At 45.3% G+C, this 23,471-nt stretch overlaps 1 non-coding gene across 1 annotated transcript; it reads right to left on the reverse strand.

Annotated features, from left to right (window-relative positions):
- Nucleotides 1–9,946: 9,946 nt before the first annotated feature.
- Nucleotides 9,947–10,002, reverse strand: LOC123326563. The gene has a single exon (XR_006541179.1). It is a non-coding gene; the product is annotated as a U7 small nuclear RNA (small nuclear RNA).
- Between the last annotated feature and the right edge of the window lie 13,469 nt (nt 10,003–23,471).

A 23,471-nucleotide genomic window follows, 5' to 3' on the forward strand; every position in this document is an offset into this window, starting at 1 on the left:
CCTGCTTTGGTGGCTGTCTAATACTTCTTGTCCGTTGTTAGTGATGTGGTTTGGGTGGGGTTTTCCTTCTCTTTCCCTCCCTCCCCTCAAATTAGCCCTGTTTGACTTAAATGACTCTGTGTGACCCCATGCCCTTGGCCACAGTGATTTGTTCAGGAGTGAGCAAGGAACCCAAGTTAATTCAGTTGGAATGAACCTCAGTATTTGTGTTCTGTGGCTGGGGAAAGAGAAAAATCCCCCTGCTTCTAGAACAGCTAGAGCCTTTGTTGTTGTTGTTGTTTTTAAGTGCTGCTGAAGCCAAATTAAGGACAAAGTCAGCACGTGGAGAAAGGCAGAGGAGCTAGGGAGAGTGGTGGAAAATGAAGCTGGGTGCACACAGAACTATGGTGGAGACTCCAAGTACTTCTGGGCTTTGCTGTATGTGAATGAACGTATTGCTTCATTACTGAACCCAGGTTGGGTGGAGGTTTTGGGTGCTTGCAACTAAAATCCTGCTAGGTGACACGTGCATTTTAAATAGCACTAGAACAACATACCAAGTTAAGTCGTTGTACACACCCATGGCTTTTTCCTTTGTGTATATTTTAGTAGATTTATGGAATTAGGGTGTGTGTGCTTGTGTAGATCCCCTTGAATTTCTTTTTATGCCTTTTGTGTCACCCCCCCGCCCCCACCCCCCACGACTTTTATGTGTTTTCACTGCCAAGAGAAGAGACCTGAAGCTCCGTCTAGGACAAACTGCTCTTGGATGGCTAGAATTTGCCCGAACAGCTGGAGGGACTGTGGTGCCTGGACATCCCTCTGGGGCAACCCAGAAGCAGTGACTGGTGGGAGAGGGAGTAGGAAAGGAAGCCCACCTCCTCTGCCCGGCTCTGAGGCACACATTGCATGTCCTCATCCCCCAAGGGACCTGGATGAAGCTACCCTCTGTCGGACCTGCTGGCACGCACCTTTCTGTGGCTTCTGCTCTGTTCTGCTTCCCCACTCCCTTGCCAATCTCTCTTGGGAGCATGTATGTGATAAACCACATGGGCATGAATCCTCATCTTGGGGTCTGCTTCTGGGCAACACAGTCTCAGCCAGCTTGTGAACAATATTCAGGCTTTTGAGTGAATTAACTTTTAGTTAAGAGGATGAAGGGCCACTGGAACTGCTGGGTCGGTCAGATGGCATGATGGTCTGGCCCATGACATTGAATCTCCAGTAACTCAGTCATCCGATGAAAAAGGAAGGGGCTTCTAGGTGTCTGAAGGATGCTGAACATCCTTCTGTGCAATTTTTAAACTGGCTTTGGGTCACTGAATGAATGTGGCAACACTTACTTCCTTTGGGAAACTGAGTATTATCCTGTCTCACAGAGCTCAATATTATGGTCTTTTTTCCTGAAGTCTCAAGCCCCTTCATTTAATTTCATCCCATTTTCCATAGTTATAGTCTCTAGCATGACCCTAAATACTCCTTATATTTGGTACTAACAATTCATATAAAAGAAGGGGATTGGAGGGGGGAAAGATGGCGGAGGAGTAGGGGACCCTATTTCAACTGGTCCCCGGAATTGAGCTGGATATCCACCAGACCACGCTGAGCACCCACGAAACCAGCCTGAGATGTAAGAAGATCTGGATCTGTACAAACAGAATATCGCAGGCGGTGGGTTTTGAGGTAGGAAGTGGGGAGCCGTGATTCTGCAGGCAGATACTGGAGGATAAACGGCGGCGGCGGGGGGGTGCCTGGCCGTGGGGATCCTGCACTGCCGGTGAGTGACAGCCTCGCGCGCTGCGGACGGGCACAGACTCGCACACTGGTAGCGTCGGGAAAGGACTTTAGGGCAGCCCCTGGGGTGGAAAACCAGTGCGGTGGGGTCGCGCGGGTGAACTGCAACCTCCGGGGGTGGAAACCCCAAGCGGCGGAGTCGCGCACACGCAAACTGGGAGCGGCTGGCAGTTTTAGAAGCACAAAGGGCAGAGACGTGCCCGACCTGGAGGCAGGACTGGGAGCACTGCGGAGGGATGCACAACCCAGGACGCTGCAGTTATAGCAGCACGGACAGAAACGGAGACAGTGCGGCCTGGAGAGCTCACTGAAGAACAGACTGTGGTCTCTCTGCTCTGACACAGAGGGTTGGAAACGGTCTCTTTTGCTCTGACTTGCAGAAGAGACGCGGAAAGCCACCAGGGAAAGGCGCCAGAGAACAAAAGCCCCAAAGACTGATTCCCACTGAGCCCATCCCCCACCACAGGGGCGCAGGGCAACTCCGCCCAAACAGGGTTGCCTGAGTAACAGTGCGGCAGGCCCCTCCCACAGAAGACAGGCTGGGAAAACAAGAGGCCAGCAACCCTAAGTTCCCAAGAAAACAGGTGCATCTTGCTTGGGTTCTGGTCAATAATTTGGACTCTATACACTCCCTCAAACACCCGTCAACAGAATGACTAGGAGGAGGAGCCCCCAAAACAGAAAAGACTCAGAGATTATGACTTATGCTGCAGATTTACAAATGGATGCAGACATAACCAAGATGTCGGAGACGGAATTCAGGGTAGCAATTGTGAAGACAATGGCTAGAATGGAGAAATCAATTAATGGCAACATAGAGTCTCTAAGGGCAGAAATAAAAGGTGAATTGGCAGAACTTAAAAATGCTATCAATGAGATCCAATCCAATCTAGATAATCTAACAGCTAGGGTAACTGAGACAGAAGAGAGAATGAGCGATCTGGAAGACAGTATAATAGATAAAAAAGGAAAAGAGGTGGCCAGGGAAAAACAACTCAGAATCCATGAAAATAGAATCAGAGAAATAAGTGACACCATGAGGTGTTCCAATGTCAGAATCATTGGAATCCCGGACGGAGTGGAGAGAGAGAGAGGGCTAGAAGATGTATTTGAGCAAATCGTAGCTGAGAACTTCCCTAATCTGGGGAATGAAACATTCGAGTCCTAGAGGCAGAGAGGACCCCTCCTAAGATCAAGGAAAACAGGCCAACACCCCGGCATGTAATAGGAAAACTTGCAAATCTTAGAACCAAGGAAACCATCTTAAGGGCAGTTAGGGGGAAGAGATTCCTTACGTACAGAGGGAGGAACATCAGAATAACGTCAGACTTATCCACAGAGACCTGGCAAGCCAGAAAGGCCTGGCAAGACATATTCAGGGTACTAAATGAGAAGAACATGCAGCCAAAAATACTTTATCCGGCAAGGCTTTCATTTAGAATGGATGGAGAGTTGCAGAGCTTCCACGACCGGCAGAAGTTGGAAGAATATGTGACCACTAAGCCGGCCCTGCAAGAAATATTAAGGGGGGTTCTATAAAAGGAGAAAGACCCCAAGAGTGATCTACAACAGAAATTTACAGGGACAATCTATAAAAACAACGTCTTCACAGGCAACATGATGACAATTAATTCATATCTTTCAATAATCACTCTCAACGTGAATGGCCTAAACGCTCCCATAAAACGGCACAGGGTTGCAGATTGGATAAAAAGACAGGACCCATCCATATGCTGTCTACAAGAGACTCATTTTGAACCTAAAGATACATCCAGACTGAAAGTGAAGGGATGGAGATCTATCTTCCCTGCCAGTGGACCTCAAAAGAAAGCTGGGGTAGCAATTCTTATATCAGACAAATTAGATTTTAAACTAAAGTCTGTAATAAGAGACACAGAAGGACACTATATCATTCTTAAAGGGTCTATCCAACAAGAAGATCTAACAATTGTAAATATCTATGCCCCCAACATGGGAGCAGCCATCTACATAAGCCCACTGTTAACCAAAATAAAGAGTCATATTGATAACAATACGTTAATTGTAGGAGACCTCAATACTCCACTCTCAGCAATGGACAGATCATCTAAGCAGAAAATCAACAAGGAAACAAGAGCTTTGAATGATACATTGGACCAGAGGGACCTCATAGATATTTACAGAACATTCCACCCTAAAACAACAGAATACTCATTCTTCTCGAGCACACATGGAACTTTCTCCAGAATAGACCATATACTGGGTCACAAATCAGGTCTCAACCGATACCAAAAGATTGAGATTATTCCCTGCATATTCTCAGACCCAATGCTCTAAAACTGGAACTCAATCACAAGAAAAAATTTGGCAGAAATTCAAACACTTGGAAGCTAAAGACCACTCTGCTCAAGAATGTTTGGGTCAACCAAGAAATCAAAGAAGAACTTAAACAATTCATGGAAATCAATGAGAACAAAAACATATTGGTCCAAAACCTATGGGATACTGCAAAGGCGGCCCTAAGGGGGAAATACATCGCCATCCAAGCCTCACTCAAAAAAATAGAAAAATCCCGAATTCACCAGCTAACTCTACACCTTAAAGAACTAGAGAAAAAGCAACAAACGATGCCTAAGCCACGCATTAGAAGAGAAATAATTAAAATTAGAGCAGAAATCAATGAATTAGAAACCAGAAACACAGTAGATCAGCTCAATGAAACTAGAAGCTGGTTCTTTGAAAGAATTAATAAGATTGATAAACCGCTGGCCAGACTTATCCAAAAGAAAAGAGAAAGGACCCAAATTAATAAAATTATGAATGAAAGGGGAGAGATCATGACCCAACACCAAGGAAATAGAAACAATTATTAGAAATTATTATCAACAACTATATGCCAAGAAACTGAGCAATCTGGATGAAATGGAGGCCTTCCTGGAAACCTATAAGCTGCCAAGACTGAAACAGGAAGAAATTGACAACCTGAATAGGCCAATAGCCAGTAACGAGATTGAAGCAGTGATCAAAAACCTCCAAAAAAACAAGAGTCCAGGGCCTGATGGATTCCCTGGGCAATTCTACCAAACATTCAAAGAAGAAATAATACCTATTCTACTGAAGCTGTTTCAAAAAATAGAAACAGAAGGAAAACTTCCAAACTCATTCTATGAGGCCAGCATTACCTTAATCCCCAAACCAGGCAAAGACCCCATCAAAAAGGAGAATTTTAGACCGATATCCCTGATGAATATGGATTCCAAAATCCTCAACAAAATCCTAGCTAATAGGATCCAACAATACATTAAAAGGATCATCCACCACGACCAAGTGGGATTTATCCCCGGGATGCAAGGGTGGTTCAACATTCGCAAATCAATCAATGTGATAGAACACATTAATAAGAGGAGAGAGAAGAACCATATGGTCCTCTCAGTTGATGCAGAAAAAGCATTTGACAAAATACAACATCTTTGCCTGATTAAAACTCTCCAGAGTATAGGGATAGAGGGAACATTCCTCAATTTCATAAAATCCATCTATGAAAAACCCACAGTGAATATCATCCTCAATGGGGAAAAGCTGAGAGCCTTTCCCTTAAGATCAGGAACACGTCAAGGGTGCCCACTCTCACCACTGTTGTTCAACATAGTACTAGAAGTCCTAGCAACAGCAATCAGACAACAAAAAGAAATAAAAGGTATTCAAATTGGCAAAGAAGTCAAACTCTCTCTTTTCGCAGATGACATGATACTTTATGTGGAAAACCCAAAAGACTCCACCCCCAAATTACTAGAACTCATCCAGCAATTCAGTAATGTGGCAGGATACAAAATCAATGCACAGAAATCAGTTGCTTTCTTATACACTAACAACGCAACTGTAGAAAGAGAAATTAGAGAAACGATTCCATTTACAATAGCACCAAAAACCATAAGATACCTTGGAATAAACCTAACCAAAGAGGTAAAGGATCTATACTCTAGGAACTACAAAACACTCATGAAAGAAATTGAAGAAGACACAAAAAGATGGAAAAATATTCCATGCTCATGGATCGGAAGAATAAACATTGTTAAAATGTCTATGCTACCCAGAGCAATCTATACCTTCAATGCCATCCCGATCAAAATTCCAATGACATTTTTCAAAGTGCTGGAACAAACAATCCTAAAATTTGTATGGACTCAGAAAAGACCCTGAATCGCCAAGGAGATGTTGAAAAAGAAAAAGCTGGGGGCATCGCGTTGCCCGATTTCAAGCTATATTACAAAGCAGTGATCACCAAGACAGCATGGTACTGGCAGAAAAACAGATATACAGACCAATGGAACAGAATAGAGAAACCCAGATATGGACCCTCAACTCTATGGTCAAATAATCTTTGACAAAGCAGGAAAAAACATGCAATGGAAAAAAGACAGTCTCTTCAATAAATGGTGCTGGGGAAACTGGACAGCCACATGCAGAAGAATGAAACTCGACCATTCTCTAACACCATTCACAAAGATAAACTCAAAGTGGATGAAAGACCTCAATGTGAGACAGAGGCAGAGGAGAACATAGGCAGTAACCTCTTTGACATCGGCCACAGCAACTTCTTTCAAGATACATCTCCAAAAGCTAGTGAAACAAAAGCAAAAATGAACTTTTGGGACTTCAACAAGATAAAAAGCTTCTGCACAGCAAAGGAAACAGTCAACAAAACAAAGAGGCAACCCACAGAATGGGAGAAGATATTTGCAAATGACACTACAGATAAAGGGCTGGTATCCAAGATCTATAAAGAACTTCTCAAACTCAATACCCAAAAAACAAATAAGTCAAAAAGTGGGCAGAAGATATGAAAAGCCACTTCTCTGAAGAAGACATACAAATGGCTAACAGACACATGAAAAAATGTTCATCATCATTAGCCATCAGGGAAATCCAAATCAAAACCACACTGAGATACCACCTTACACCAGTTAGAATGGCAAAAATGGACAGGGAAAGAAACAACAAATGTTGGAGAGGTTGTGGAGAAAGGGGAACCCTCTTACACTGTTGGTGGGAATGCAAGTTGGTACAGCCACTTTGGAAAACAGTGTGGAGGTGCCTCAAATAATTAAAAATAGAGCTACCCTATGACCCAGCAATTGCACTCCTGGGTATTTATGCCAAAGACACAGATGTAGTGAAAAGAAGGGCCATATGCACCCCGATGTTCATAGCAGCAATGTCCGCAATAGCCAAACTGTGGAAAAAGCCGAGATGCCCTTCAACAGATGAATGGATAAAGAAGATGTGGTTCATATATACAACGGAATATTACTCAGCCATCAGAAAGGATGAATACCCAACTTTTACATCAACATGGATGGGACTGGAGGAGATTATGCTAAGTGAAATAAGTCAAGCAGAGAAAGTCAATTATCATATGGTTTCACTTATTTGTGGAACATAAGGAATAGTATGGAGGACATTAGGAGAAGGAAGGGAAAAATTGGCAGGGGGAATTGGAGGGAGAGATGAACCATGAGAGACTATGGACCTGAGAAACAAAGAGGGTTTTAGAGGGGGGGAGGGGAGGGGAGATTGGTTAGCCCGGTGATGGTTATTAAGGAGGGCACGTACTGCATGGAGCACTGGGTGTTATATGAAAACAATGGATCGTCGATCACTACATCAAAAACTAATGATGTACTGTATGGTGACTAACATAACATAATAAAAATTAAAAAAAAATATTGACAACATGTCAATAGAAATGACATGGTAATAGAAATATACTGATGAAGAGAAATGGAGTATTATGTGAAGCTTGAGACGTTTTCCTCTTCCAGAATCTATCGTTCAAATGCAGAGGTTCTTTTATTTATGTAAAATGGTCAGTGAAACAGAATAGAAGATGTAGTTCATTGGTACATATGGAACTTAAATTATTTTCCTTTGAAATCTGATTTTAAGTCTGCATAATCTTGAAAGTGCTTTGATGTGTTTAAATTTAATTACAGAGAATAAATACTTAAAAAAAAATAAATAAAAGAAGGGTTGTTCTTGTGTTAGAAAACTCAGGAGTCTCCCAGTGCGGGGAGGGTAATGGCATATTAAGTCCTGTAGGGAGCCTTCTCTCTTCTGGGAAGCATCTATACCCACCCCCCCAACCCTGCTTTTGGGTTAGTAATGTTAGTATCGTTTTGGATGCCTCTCTACCCTTCATAAATATTTCCCACTTGTCCTTCCAAAGCCTCTTGCCAGTTCCTCCACTTGTTTTTCCATTGTCACTACTTGAGCTGAAGCTCATACCATTTATTAAGGACTGAGTTGTATCCCCTCCCCAATCCTTATGTTGAAGGCCTCACCCCCAAAGTGACCCTATTTGGAGATAAGGCCTTTAAAAGAAGTGATAAAAGTAAAGGAGGGCCTAAAGGGTGGGGCCCGTGTCTGAAAGGACTGGTATTTTTAGAAGAAGATGAAGAGACACCAGCAACCTCTCTCTCTGTCCTTGCACACACGGAGGAAAGCCCACGTGAGGACCCAACGAGAGGGGGCCTGTTCACAAGACCGGCAAAGATCCCCCCAGAGGAAACTAAGCTTGCTGGCACCTTGATTTTGGACTTCAAGCCTCTAGAACCTGGAGAGAGTAAATTTCTGTTGCTGAAGCCTCCCAGTCCGTGGTATCCTGTTAGGGTGGTCTGAGCAGATCAATACACCATTTTATATTGGGACTTTTTTTTTCCCCCTAGTAGTACAGAATCTATAATAGTAGCCTTGGATCCTGGTCTCCAGTCCATCTTGGTTCTATTTCTTACGGCATCATGTATATCTTACACTGAAATCCTTGCATGGCCCATCAGTGCTGCATGATAAAGTTTCAGTGCTTTAGCTGGCCATCCCAGATCTCAGTAAACTATCTCCAAATCTCTTTTCCAGCATCTTTTCTCTCTGCTTCCCAGTCTGAACTCCATGTTCCAGCCTCTTCCCAGTCCCCAAAATACGCCCACTCCTTCCATGGCCCCATTGGAATTTCCTTCAATTTCCATGCTGACCGTCCTTATCTATCCATCCTTTCGGCTCATCTCGAGCCTGCCTGCCTTCCTCCCCCTCCTGCCGTCTCCACAGTGGCCCAGAGGGTCTTGCGGGTTCCACCTGGATCTCTCTGAATGCTTGGGTTGTAAGTGTTTCACGTTCTCTGTCTGGGTAGATGCCTCGACTGTGCTGCCTTCGGCTCTGTCCCCCATGCTCGACACCCACACCGTAGGTAGAATCAACCCTCGTGAGTGGGTGAGTGAGTAGCAATGCCAGCAGGCGGCAGCTTGTGGCTTCCACAGACGGAGCTGGGCCTTGGGTCGGACTATGTGTGGCACAGAGGAGTTAAAGCCCCAAGGTGAACTGAACTGCAACTGAAGCTGAGTGGCTTAGGTCTTGGGCAGCTGTCCGTTTGAGACTGGATTCCTCCCATCTAACGACATGTCTAATGGCTGGTGAGAGAAATGACGCATGTATTGGTAGGAATACCACCCCCTCCAACCTATATGTCCCGGTTTTCTTTTCTTTTCTTTTCTTTTTTTTTTTTTTTTAAAGATTTTATTTATTTATTTGACAGAGAGAGACAGCGAGAGAGGGAACACAAGCAGGGGGAGTGGGAGAGGGAGAAGCAGGCTTCCCGCTGAGCAGGGAGCCCGATGCGGGGCTCGATCCCAGGACCCTGGGATCATGACCTGAGCCGAAGGCAGACGCTTAATGACTGAGCCACCCAGGCGCCCCCCGGTTTTCTTCTGTTGTTGTCAGTATTTGCAGAAATGTAACAGCTAGAGCCGATGAGCTAGGCCACTGGGGCCCAGGATCTCCGGTGGATGAGCGTCTTCCCCATAGGCCTAGTGTCAGACTATAAATAATAACTTCAAGGCCGACCCTGAAAATATAGACAGAAAGTGACTTTACCTTTGTGTGTATGTAAGTCTGTGTTTTTTGTATAGAGGCCCCTTCATTTAGAGAAGAAGCCTGCTCCAAATTCCCCCTCCTCAACTAGAAAGTTTGTCCTTCACGAGACTGACAGAGGTTATATATTAACACTGAACTGCAGGGAGCATGCTGGCTTTTGTAAAAGCATGTCTCATGCCAAACACTGTTAGAGGTAGAAAACAAATCAAGTGTGGGGTTTCCCAAATTACACTTAGCATATGGAATGAGAATTAAAAAAATATTTTTTTTTAGGGGTCTTCCGTTAAGGACCAGAAAACCTGTTAGACTAAAAGAGCTGTAACACTTGTGAATTAAAAAAAAAAAATTTTTTTTTTTTTAATTCACAAGTGGTACTTTGATGTACTGCTAAGGTCCTTTTGGCGATGCCCGTGGGAATTCAGTATATGAGAAATCCACACCAGATGGAATGAGAAGCCATTTCATCTGTCATCAATCCTTCTGGACAGTTCGAGTGGAATGGACAGTTCCTGAAGGGTTGAAACCTTGGCGGCAAGCATGGAGTGTTGCTTGTATGTGTGTGTGGGGGGTCATCATGGTGACCCCCTTCCTTGAGCCGTTCTGTAGCAGTGATACCCAAGAAACCAGGGGGCTGGTAGGCTATTTAAGTATGTGTTTTCATGTTTGGTAGAGAAAGAACTAATATAAAGGCATTCTTCGTTGCTGCCCCTTTGGTTTAATTTCCAGAATGGCGCACATGCCATGCTTGAGGGAGCCTCTGTGGCCGCTCACTCCCCTTCTGCAGCCTTCTGTCTTCTCTTGTGTGAATGGGGCTTACGTGCATCCGTGAGACCCTCCCACAGAGTTGATGGCCAGGCCTTGGAATCCTCCTGAATCACAGCTCCTCAGCTTTCACCAGCTCACAGAAGCCTCCCGTGCAGGGCTTGTTAACCTCCCTCAGGGTGAGGATTGTCATTCACCAGGGAGAAAAGGGTATCTTGTAGCTGCAGACTGCCCTGAACCCACGTCAAGCCTCAGGGAGGAATGTGTAATCTCAGAAAAGGGAATCAAAGTCCTCAACACTCGGAACCTGGGGAAATTGCAGAGAAGCCAGCTCTCTGCTTTCTTGGGTGTGTGAGAATCCGGGGAGGGTCAGGCAGGCACAACCAGGGGGCCGGGGCCGGTCGCTCGTGGTATCCCCGCATTTCCTCCATTGTGGGAAGGCCCCGTGTGGAAAAGGGAAGAAAAGCCTGTCAGTTAGCGTAACGTGGCCCTCTGATGACCTGTCAGTTCTGGATTTGAGGAAGGGGAGATTCTGAAAACCTGCATCTACCAAAGACAGTCACCTCTGTCTAGACCAGGATTTCTTACCCGCGGCACTGGTGACATTTGGGGTCTGATGGTTCTCTGTCGCAGGGGGCCATCCTGTGTCAGCAGCATGCCCGGCCTCCATCCAGTAGATGCATAGCACCTCGCCAGTGGTGACCACCAGAAAGGTCTCCTGACCTCATCCAAGGTCCCTAGGGGACACAGTTGCTCTGGTTATGAGCCCCTGGCCCAGGCTTAGCAGGGACATTAGTAAAATCTGTTTTTGTTGTTGTTGTTGTTTTGTTTTCTTTTTTACTTTATGCCCTCTCTAGCTAATGATCTCCGTGGAGTTAAAACTAATAGTGGCTTCTCCTGGTCCCCGGGATAGCAGAACATGCACTGATCTGCCTTGAGAGAACAGTTTTCCTGTGTTTTACCTCCTAAATTCTTCATGCTGCCTGGATGCTGGGCACCCCAACAAATAAGCTTGCCACTAGGGCGCAGAAACCAAAAACAACGCACTCCCTGATTGCCAGGGAGGGGGCATGTTGTCTTTCCCCTCGCTCTCCTGGATCCATGCAATAATTAGCCAAAGTAAAATGAATATTAGCTCATGCTTAATTGCCTTTACAGCGTGCTCACCGGCACTGACCCAGTAGTGCTAAACCAATTATTTTTTGAACTTTATGGCTTTAAATAATCCTTCGCTCTAAAATTCCCTGTACCCCTCAGCTACTTAACCACAGGCCCCTCTGCCCTAAATCCTTTTCTTATACTTTGTAGCTTTTTAAGCAAGGCCCCTCTTTAAGAAGACATAATCCCTTCTCTGTAGAAAACATGAAAGACCTTGAACAAATCAAGATTTCTCCATGGAGAATTCAGCTAATCCTGTGCTTAGCTCCTAACAAGGAAATCCATCTCTCCACCAAGCACGCCATTACCCGGACTAATGCCTGACTTGAATAACAAGCAAATTATTGTGCTTTTAATTGTACCCTGCTCGGTCACAAAGCACATCTGAGAGAGGAATGTGCCGAGCTTCTGCAGGAGAAACAGGTCATGCTTCTAATCCTCCTTTTCTGTCGCCTTCCCCTCCCCCATTCCAATCCTTTCTCTCTCCAGCAGCGGTGGGGGTGGGGAGCGGGGGGGAAGACAGATAAATTATATTTAAAATGCAAGAGTCTAAAAGACGAAAAAAGGTGGTAAATACTGATTTGGGAGAGGATGAATTATCCAGACTCTCTGCAGTGTGGCTCATTTGAAGACAATCAATTGGTGTTATCATAACCCGATTACCGAGGGCACTCTTTGTTACCCTAAACCGGGCTTCCTCAGCCCTATTGACGTTTCGGGTTGGATAATTCTGGTGGGGGGCTGCCGTGTGCATTGTAGGATTTTTAGCAGCCTCTGGGTTCTGACAATCCGAGATGTCCTGAGCCATTACCAAATATCTCCTGGGGGCAAAATTGCCCCGGGTTGAGAACCACCAACCCGAAGCTTTCCATACTGGGATTTATTTGTGCTCTCCCGCCTCTCCTTCCAGGACACAAACCTCAAGAAGGTCATGGTTCCCAGGGTAAAATGGGGGAACAACTTCGATATTTATATAGGGTAGAAAGAGTGGGCGGGAAGAAGGCACAGGCTCATGTGTTGCCAGGGGTCAGAGAGTGGGAACAGCCCTTCACACCAAGATCAGAAAAAGTCTGATTGTTGTTCTGGCTTCCACTCTGCAGTGGCGGTACCCCTGGTGAGCAAGCTTTGAATGCCTTCAGCTTGTTCAGTTTGGAGCTGGGCTTGCTGTGGGGGAGATAGATGAGGGGTGATGGAGAAGGGGCAGAGAGGAAAGAACCTGTCGTCCGAAGGTGCTGATGCTCTCTGCCCTTGGTACTTGGGACACAAGAGAAGGACCCAGATTCAGGGGTACCCATTGTGGAAGTGGTGACAATCCCCTTTTGGACTCGGAAATCCAGACCAAAGAGAACTACCTGGAAGAGAAACATAATGCAAGCAATGAGTTGCATTTTCATTACAGCCACTGAGGCAAACATTTCCTCGCTCCTGGAGATGCAAAGAGTCCTTCCTATTTTTAGTAAACTCCAAAGCAGCATTATCGCTTGTCCCTACCGGCCAGAAGCAGACGCTGGGAAAGGATTGCCCTGCAGTGAGCCCCAGTCTCCAGTAGATGGCGGTGTACATCTTCCTCAGAAGCCCGGCCGAGCGGCCGCTCGCCAACACTCCTTGGCCTGAGCAAGAAAAGTGCCACGGTCTTTCGGAGTCAGTCTTCTCTCATTGTTGGCACAAACAGCCCCAAACAATTGTACTGACCACACAGCTCCAAGCCACATTCCAGGGCGCTGCCGTCTGCTCGGGAGTGAATGCTGGGAAAATGAACCAAGCTGCTAATTTGCTTGATTGGGGGCGGGGGGAATAAGATCTTCAGTAACAATGGGTGGAATTTATTTTTCCAGTAAGAATAGGGGCAATGCCATTTCATACCCCCATTCCCGACTGCTACCGTAAATGAAAGCAATCACCTAATTAGTCCTGAATTACTAACTGGCGGGGTAAAGGATCTGCCAAAAATCAAGCTTGAAGTGAGGAATCTGGAAAAAGATGTGATTTCCTTGAGAGGATGGGGGGAGGGTAGGGGGCTGGGGGTTGAAGGCCTAAAGTCCACTGTGGGGCCCCAGGGCCCTGCAGTCTGGGGATTGTGCTGGGCTCTGACCCTGGGAGAAACAAGGCTCAGTGATTTCTCCAGGCCATTCATTTTGTGCAGGCGAATGACTTTCTAAACCGTGGAAAAAGAATCCGTTGGAGAAGACGTATCTGTGCATTCCTTTTAAAATGTTACAGATGTAGATGAATTGGCTTGGGAAAGAGAACACAGCCCCGTGGGGCCTGGCCACCCCATTGATGGCGCTGGACAGGCGGACCCCACAGGGAGGTTCTCGAATGCCCTATTCCCTGACACACAATGAGGGAAATGACAGGGAAATCTGAAACCAGGTTTGGAGTTAAGAAATACCCCCGAAGGAAGAACGTTACCACCTAAAGGCCTACTTTCAGATTTTGGGCTTAACGTGTGTCTTTATTAAGCGCCTGTTCCCCAACCCAAACCACTGTATGAGGCACTCCCTGCGGGAAAAGCAAAATAGGAGAGTAGGTAAGTGCCGAAATCTTGGACTTGAAGGCTCCACGAATGGAAGTTACTAATTTACTTGTTCGGAGATGACTTCTTGTTTTTTCGTTAGATATGGCTTTAATTGAAATACTTGACTAATGCGATTTATCACAACTGTAAACTGTCAGTTTCCACAGCTGTTGCTTTTTTAGAGCAATCTGGCAAATGTGTGTGGGTAAAAACAGACTTGGAAGGTTGAGGAAGAGCCGGCTGAGGCTTGCTTTCTCCCCCAATTTAGCTGGCCCACAGGCCCCTCACCCCCGCCAAAAACATATGCTCCTCTTCCTTAGAGACACCCACTTTGATTCTCGAGTGCATCTGTTGTTCTTGGCTGCTAAACAGCCATTCTCTCTCTCCTGGGAGAGGCACCTCATTCTCTTTTGGGGGAGCTACCCATATCTCAGTTAACGGAGCTTAAAGGAAGTTGACCCCACTCTCCTCTGCTGCTGTGGGGTGGGCATGCAACCCAGCTGTGGCCAGAAGGCTTCTGTTTCACCTCTCTTGGCCACAGTGGTCGGCTCTTAGGGGTATCAGAATTAAACAAAACCGGAGCCCTATTAAGTCGTGAACTTCAGATAAACAATTACAATTTTTTTTTTTTTAGTGTAAGTATGTCTCACATATTGTGTGGAACATAGGCTGAAAAAGAAAAAATGTTAATCTGAATTTCAACTTCAAGGAGGCATCCTGTGTTTTATCTGGCCAACCCTGTTGGTTCTAAGGAGAATGTTTGACCAAAGCAGGATGGAGAAGAATCAGCCTGGGACTGTTACTGGAGTGTTGCAGAAAAAATTAAGCAAAACAAAACTGTTGGTGGTTAGTAGGCTGGTAGAGTATAGGCTGGCAGGGGCCGGTGGCCGTCTTTGCTGCCGTGTGGGGACAGCTGTATGAATGGACGCCAACACCACGGAGCACACCTGTTTCATTGCAACGGGTGGATCCAGCTGTTCCCGGAGCTGGCCCTGTGTTTGGTGGAAGTCAGGGTGCTGATGGCCAGGCCGGATTGTGATTTTCTACCCCTTGAGCCAGGAGGTAGACACAGCAGTGCTGGCAGGAGCCCACGGGGCATGGCTTCTATTCAGTTGTAGGAATGGTAAATGGATATTGCACACAAAGAATAACTGATGTCTCCTGCACACTCACACGGTTTCCTAATTGTTTTGTTGCATATGAGCTCTTTGTCCTCCTGCATTAGCTCTTCAAGACATCATGGCTGGGTACAGGGCCTGATACAGTTGGATTTAGAATCGGGAACTTGAATTTCAAATTTGCCTCTGCTTGGTTTTGAGTGGTTTTAGGGTCATTGCAACTCTACAAATCTGAGTTTCTTGCTCTGAAACTAAAGACAGAGCTTACCTTCATTCATTCAGGTTGCTATATCAGAATACCAGAGACTAGGAGGCTTATAAACAACAGCGATTTATTTCTCACCATTCTGGAGGCTAGAAGTCCAAGATCAAGTTGCCGGCAGATGGGGTGTCTGGTGAGGTCCCGCTTCCTGGTTCATGGGTGGCCTTTTTGCTGTGTTCTCCCAGGCTGAAGAGCATGTGAAGGAAGGGCCACTAATAGCATTCACGAACGCTCCAGCCTCATGTCCTCATGGCACCTCTCAGAGGTCCCACCTCCAAATCCCATCACCTTGTGAGTTAGGATTCCATATAGGAACTGAGGAGGGGGTGCTGGGGGACACAAACATCCAGTCTACAGCAGAAGTAATTTTCCCATAGACTGGGGCGAGGGTTCCATGAGCTCAAGTACACAAGCACCTGTCATGGGGCCTGGTGAGGAGTAGGTGCCCTGGAGTGGGCTCCCCTCTTCTCTTTCCCTTTCTAAGAGCGAGAACATTCTTCTCTCCTACGTAACTTACAAAGAACGATAATCAAGGGCTGCAGACAAGCATTGCCCGCACTGTAGCTGTTCCCATTATCTCCGCACATCAGGTGATTGTATACACTTGGTGGTTTGCAGGCATTTTCCACTTCTCACTTCCTGTTGGGGCACAAAGTCTCCCCTCCCTTTATTTTGGTTTTTGGTTTATTGTACTTTCAGGACAAGGGCTTTGCTTTGTGTTAGATATAAAAGTTAAGTGGGGCGCCTGGGTGGCTCAGTTGATTGAGCATCTGAAATCAACCTGAGTTGATTCCAGCTCAGGTCATGATCTCAGGGTCGTGAGATTGAGCCCTGTGTCAGGCAGGTTCCATGCTTAGAATGGAGTCTGCTTGAGATTCTGCCTCTCCCCCCAACCTTGCTTCTGTGCATGCACATGTGCTGTCTCCCTAAAATAAAAATCTTTTAAAAAGGTGAAGCATTTGAAACTTGGTTGCTATCTTCCCTTTACCTCAGTGGCATTTACCCGATTTTAATTATTTAGATCTTTAAGGTTAACTGTCTTCTGTTAGGGTTGGTCTATTTAACTGAAATGAAAAAAGTAAGGGTCACTGGACGTTTTGATAATGACAACACTGTAGTCGACTTGGAATTTTCTGGAACTTAAAGGTGTAGCTTTGGCACATCTCAGGGAAGAGGATAGATTTGGAATTTGCTTTTAGAGTTGGAGGAATCCTTGAGATCACCTTTTTTCATTTTACAGGCTGTCTGATGGGTAAACTGAGGAGATTCCAGAAACTTCCAGGGTTGGGGGAGGGATCTTGCCCCAGTGAGCTGGCAACTGGACTGGAATCCAGGCATCCTGACTCACAGGCCCTGACTGCCAGAGAGGCGTGGTGAGCCTGCCGGCGCACACATCCTTGGGAGGATGCTTGCAAGAGGTTTCCGTTGGTTAGGTTGCTTTGTTTTGAAACTCAGGTCTGTTAAATCCAGATGGGGATGTGTCTCCAGTGAGGAGGAAGGTCTTGGAAGGGGCCGAAGTTCCTTTGGGGGTCTCCAGGAAGTTGCAGCAGGAGTGTGGAGATGGAAGAGATGAACTTGAGACAGATGATCACAAGGGATATTTGTCTCCTCCTGGCTGTGAAATAACAGAGCCACAGATCCTCGTGGAATTATGAGCTAAGACACAGTCACATTTTAGATGGCTTCAGATGGCATTGTTATATCCCACAGTCTATTTGGTAGTCCCTTCTCTCCCGTGCCACCCCTCCTCCCCATTGTTTTATCTTGATAGAAGGATTCATCGGTCGAAGAGATCTCCTTTCCCTCCGTTGCCTCCCTACCTCTTCCTTTGTTTGGCTCAGAACGGGAAGGGGAGAACCAGCACTCTCCAGTGAAAGCACACCGGCCCCTCAAGGTCAGTGCTAAATCTAATTTTTAGCTGTGGGTTTGGACAAGTTTCTTAACCTGAGCCTCAGTTTTCTCGTCTGTAAGATGGACAGAATCCTGTCTTGTAAATGAGATGAAGTCCATAAATACAGGAGGTTAAATGTATTTTCTGGTATATGATAGTTGGTCAGTAAATAGTAATTTCATTGTCTTCATGGTCTCAGGAAGGCTAGAGAGAGGGGGTAGCGTGAGAATTGCTAATGTGGACGGATGTGTAGACGCAAACGGTAGTGTCGGCTGCCGTTAGAACAATTGCTACATGTTAGAGACACTCGCCTGAGAGCCTTAGGTTTAATTTATTGAATCCTCACAGCAGCCCTCCGAAGTAGGCATTATCTTCTTTTTTGCAGGTGGGAATACCAAGGCGCAGGAAGGTTAAGCGATTTGCCCAGAGCCACGCAGCTTGTGGTGCAGAAGTTGTATTCAAACCTTAGAGGCTCTTGCCCCCGGGAGAGCAGATGAGGGGTCAGAAAGCAAGGAAAGCAGGGTCGCCGGGAAGAAGGGTGTGTGTCTGGTCTTTGGACGGAGTTTTTACTTCAGTCTGCTTTGAATCTGTTAAGCGAGGTGGGGTCAGCTACAGGTGCTGCTTTTAGAGGCAAGAGGAGGACCCCCTCCAGCCACCCCTTGAAACACAGACTTATAGCCTCGTTTTGAAGCTTTTGAGATCAATCTCTCCTTACTGTTTTCCCAAAGCCTGCCTTCTATGCATTTAGTGCTTAAATGGCAAGACCCCTCTCCTTCCAGCCAGTTGGAGAGCGTATTTCTTTAAATCCTCACTTGGGGTCAGTGGAAGGCCAGTATCACAAATTCAGTGGAAGGGAGGAGCTTCCTCAGGCCAGCTCACAGTGATACCGGTAAACAAAGGACAGACCTTCTTCCTTGTGTAACCGAGGGATCCTTCGCTAGCCTCAGATGTAGGTCAGATTGTGCTCAGCATTCCAGCCTTGTTGGTGAGGTCACTTCATCTTGCTCCAAATCGGTTGGAGTTGAGTTTGCCTGTAGGCATGGGTCTAGGAGTTGACTTGGTCCAGTTGGGTGGGTCCTGACTCCATACCCTAGGTAGAGAGAGTGAAGTGCAGGGATCTGTTGGGGCCCCCAGCAGTCCCAGGATCTTTGTGTCTGATGTTCTTTTCCTTCTATGAAATGTTACTCTTGTCCAACCTGGACAGCTCTGTCTTGTCCGTGATGCCTATACAGTCCAGGTTCTGGGTCAGGCCTCAGGGACCTCAGGGTTGCAGCTTTCTTTGGCTGATCCTTAACCATGGGGGCAGAGTTTAGAGAACCATTGTGCCAGAACCAGCCCTTTCCTCAAATCTTCTGGCCCTGGAGTGCAGCTTGGGTCTGATCCTGGCTTTACTGTCTTCATGGTGAGCCTCTTTGAGGACTTCTGTGCTCTTTCCAGCTGGATACCTGGAGTTTTCAGTCAAATTACATGTCAGAAGCAAACAAGTCAGGGCATTCATTCTTTCCGCTAAGAAAACCCTTTGGTCCCTACGGTAGACACCAGTGTTGCTCACATGTGAGAATATAAGCAACAGGAAGGATTCTCCTCCTTTGACATATTGACGTCAGGCTTGGTCTTGTGACTTCCTTTGGTCAATGAAATGTGAGTGGACGTGCGACGTCCACCACTTTTAAGAGCCTATGTGAAGTTCTGCATGCTTGCTTTTCCTTTGCCTTCTTGATGATGGAAGCTCATGTCAGACTGTGTTTCTGTCAGGCTGGGCCTGAATGAGAACAAACAGAGCCATCTTGCTGACCCAAGATGTCAGTGTCACATGGAACAAAAATAACCTTTGGGGTTTTTTTTAAACCACGGGGAAATTCTGGTTACTTGTTACTGCAGCCTAGCTTTGCCGGTTCTGACTGTAGTTGTATGGAGCGCTAGCCTCCCAGTTGTTACCGTATCCTAATGCATAATGCATACTTATTTCGTACGTTTGTAGTATTAGAAGGGCTAGTCAAGCATTCAGAAAAAAGGCTTATCTGAAGGCAACTCTGGGTCTACCTAGAAGCTACTGTTCTTAAACAATTTAGATATACTTTACCAGCCTCCCAGTCCTTGTGACCATGTGAGAAACGATGTAATGTAAGGACTTGAGTAGACGATAGCTGGGCTAAATCTTCAAGTTGACCGAGTGCCTAAATAGGCTTACTGCAACGATAGTCTTTTATTAAGATCAATGTATTCATCAAACGACTCCTGAAAGGTAATTATCACTGTGTTGTATGGACTTATTCCTACTGCCTTTTCCTGGAAGTAGAGCACTGTCCCCTTTGTGAACTAATTGAATCTGTTCAGCAATAAAGAACTTTAGATCTCATTTTATGCTCCTACCCATTTTATAGAAAAGATTCGGAGCTGGGGATTGGCCAACTCCGGTCTGTGGGCCAAATCTGGCTCACCGCCTGTTTTTTTTCAAATTGTTCTTATTCAGACTCAGCCACACCATTCACGCCATATTGTCAATGACTGCTTTTGTGCTCTGATGGCAAAATTGAGTATTGGTAACAGGCTGCGTGGCCCACAAAGCCCCAACTAATTATTATCTGGTCCTTGATGAAAATGTTTGACTCCTGTTGGAGAGCAAAGAGGGATAAATAACTTGCCTAAGGTCACGGAAAAGCTTCTAAGTGGCAATGCATTGTGTTCTAATCTTCCATTTGTGGGGAGTGGTTTGTTCATTTTGTCCACCATCACCTGCCTTATTTCAAGTATCCTAAAGGAGAGGGAGGCAGCTTCCCCCACCAGATCCCAGTGGAGAAGCAGACTTTCAGTAAAGCTTCCCCATAAAAATACAAGTGAGCTGCAGTATTGTCAAGGCATGGGCAAGCTGAAACTCCAGGGAATGTGGGGGAAATGTAAATAAAGAACATATATCACATCCCCAAGGTATCTTAGCTGCAAGTGATAACCGTTGAGTCTACAACACAGGTTGACATGGTTTTGTGGTTTTTTTTTTTTTTTTTTTTGAATTGTAGGGTTTTAGTTTTCTTTTACTCTGGGGTGCAATTAGCCCAATGTCATGAAAAAAAAAAAAATCCAACTCTTCTGTAGAACTCACCCAAACCCCATTTCTCAAGAAGCTCAAGGTCATCGCAAAATTAGAGGTTTTAAGCTTTCCGAATACCTACAATGAAACCGCATGTATTTACACTTGAAGGCTAAGACATCAAACCTCCAAAAGTACCCTGGGTTTTGAAAGTGACATGCGTGTCCCTGATCTGCTGGAATTTCTTTCCAGAAGCATATTGGGGGACTTAATTCTGGTATATTTTCTAGGTTCTTGCACAGCCAGAGATTGCTTTATTTCATTGCATAAATAACAAAGATCTGTACATTCCTTTATTTCCCCCCTCTGAGCAACTGGAATTGTGGCAGATCCGAGCTTTGTGCTCATCTATTTGAAATAAATGTGTACCGAAGATGTGGGAATAATAAGGACTAACTTTTATGGACCGCTCTCATTAAAACTCACCTTCAAAAAAACACTCCTGCTCCTTATAATCAAATGACACCTCATAACCACCTAACCATTTTTAATATTCTCCAGACTCCACTGAACGAGGCTGAAGCTCAGACAGTGTCTAGCTAGTCAGGAGAAAGTGTCTACCATCCTATTTAAAAGCAGTTATTGGGGTAGGTTTTTTACAGGCAGTGGGCTAGGACAATTCAGAAACAATTGCTTACGTGATAGTTGGAGGATTTGTCCCTGTCAAACAGTTAATATTGCTTTAATACATGAAGTAGGCTGTATAAGACGGCAATAATGAAAAATGTCAGGAAACACAATATCAATTGTTATTCAACATCCACATTAAAGATTACTTTTTTGTCAGTAGCTTTCAGAAAATGTATTTTCCATCAGATCTGATTGCGTTCGTCTTTGAAGTGCTCCATCCTCCCGGTAGATTTAATGTGACATCTAGGCACTTTTTAGTCCCCGGGCCTCTGAGGCGATTCAGAGAGGCACAACAAGCCATCACAGGTTTATCCTCAAAGGCCGACACTGTCTGTCTGATTTATTGTAACTTTAAGAATCATCTCCAGCAAAGCATGAGCCTTGCTACCCATCCACAGCGTCAGACTTTTATCAATTCATTTGTATGCAGCCGGGTACCTCTTGGAACCAAGAGCCCTATAGCCACTCATGGAAAATGCATTACCTGCGACTAATCCTTTTTATCTTTAAAGTCTGTATTTTTTATGTATAAGTCATTTTGGGTTATCATAAAATATACATAATTCTCCCTCCCCTCCCCTCTCTCCCCCCCAAAAGACAAAATGGGAAGGGAATATATAATAAGTTATAAGCGTGTGGTGATCTTATCAGCAATGATTCTAAATAAACAGCTCTCTTTATGTAAACACCAAGGGATATAAAGCTGTGATTACTTTCAATGGGAAATAGGAATGCTTCCATTTTTTTTTTTTCCCCCTTTTAGGTTTCAAAGTGAAACAGTGAGATTAATCATTGAAAACACGCTTGTGCGTGCTGCTGTCTTCCAGTGTGTTTGTTGGGGGTGGAGGTGTTGGAGTGAGTGGGGGCGGAGGCTAATGGCTGTGTGTTCCATTTCACGGGTTTCCCAAATTGCTTTACTCCACAAACATTTTCTAAGCCATTTGTGAATGGCCTTAATTAAGAGGACTGGAAATGTGTCTCTTGGAAGGATCAAAGTAAATCTCCTTCACTAGCCCCAACCTAGTGTGAGGTTCCAGTGTCTGAACTTCAGTGGGTAGTGAGGCCCCTGGTCCCTAGTGTTACACCTGCTATTTGCTGTCTTGCGGCGTTCTGTCGTTGTTTCAGATAATTGAACTCTGCTCCGGTCTGAATCTTCACAAGCATAGGAAACTTTATTCTACTTTAAACAAAATACAAGTGCCCAGAGTTCACGGTCTGGACTAGGTCGACAAACTGTGGCCCGTGGGTCAGATCCTGCTGTGGCCTGTTTTTGTCAATAAAGATTTATTGGAACCACAGCCACGTTCATTTGTTGAGGAATGCACTGTGGCTGCTTTCACACTGCACTGGCAGAGTTAATGGGTCTGACAGACTGTATGGCCCGTAAAGCCCCAAATAGTAACTATTACGACATTGAGTGAAAAATTTGTTGATCCTTGCCTTGGACCCATACCTGCAATTTTAAATTAACTTAGTAAATAAGTTAGTTAAGTCAATCTAAGATTTATGTGGCCTGCGAGGGAAAAGTCCTTTTTTGGGTATAAACAGTCTTGAAGGATATACTACAAACTCGTGACCAAAACTGGTGCGTGGGGAGTGAGATTATGGATGAAAGTTGAAAGGGGTGTTTTATCCTTTTATACTTAAAATTTTTATGAAACACTATTTTCAGAATCTGCCTGATTTTGGGGGGGGGGTGCAATCTCTCTCTGGGCTGTACCCGGTTTCAATCTTCTACAAAGGGACCATAGATTCCAGGACATTAAAAGATTGTACCCAGTCACAGGGTATTTACTATCTTTTTATTTTTCATAAATTCAATGTCTGGGCATATTCAGATATTACATGCATTGCCTTCAGTCCTCAGCCAAAGGTGGCTTGTTTGTTTGTTTGTTTTTTATTAGAGAGCGGAGGGGGGAGGCAGAGAGACAGAGAGAAACTCAAGCAGACTCGGTGCTGAGCTTGATTTGGGGTTCGACCTCAAGACCCTGAGATCATGACCTGAGCTGAAACCAAGAGTCAGACGCTCAACCGACTGAGCCACCCAGGCGCCCCAGTGGGGTTTCTTTGTGTTAAACAGTTGTGGGCCCCCAAGCTGACAGGATTTAAAGAACAGAGAGGCAGACCAAGGGATGTGCGCCCACAAGCCACAGCCAAGCTCTGTGGGGTTTTCAGGGAAATTGTTAAAAATGGGTAGGTGGTCTGTGGGGCAGGAATTGTAAGCACACCTCTCTCCACTTTCAGGACTCTGGCGGACCCACTGCGTTTTTTCCCTCAAATAGAAACAGAAAGCAAGGGTGCATGATTTTTAGATGAGGAATTTTTTAACTGGAAGATTTGCGGTTACTACATGCTTCCCTCCATAATTT

Source organism: Neomonachus schauinslandi, chromosome 13 (genome assembly GCF_002201575.2).
Source record: "Neomonachus schauinslandi chromosome 13, ASM220157v2, whole genome shotgun sequence".
NCBI lineage: Eukaryota > Metazoa > Chordata > Mammalia > Carnivora > Phocidae > Neomonachus > Neomonachus schauinslandi.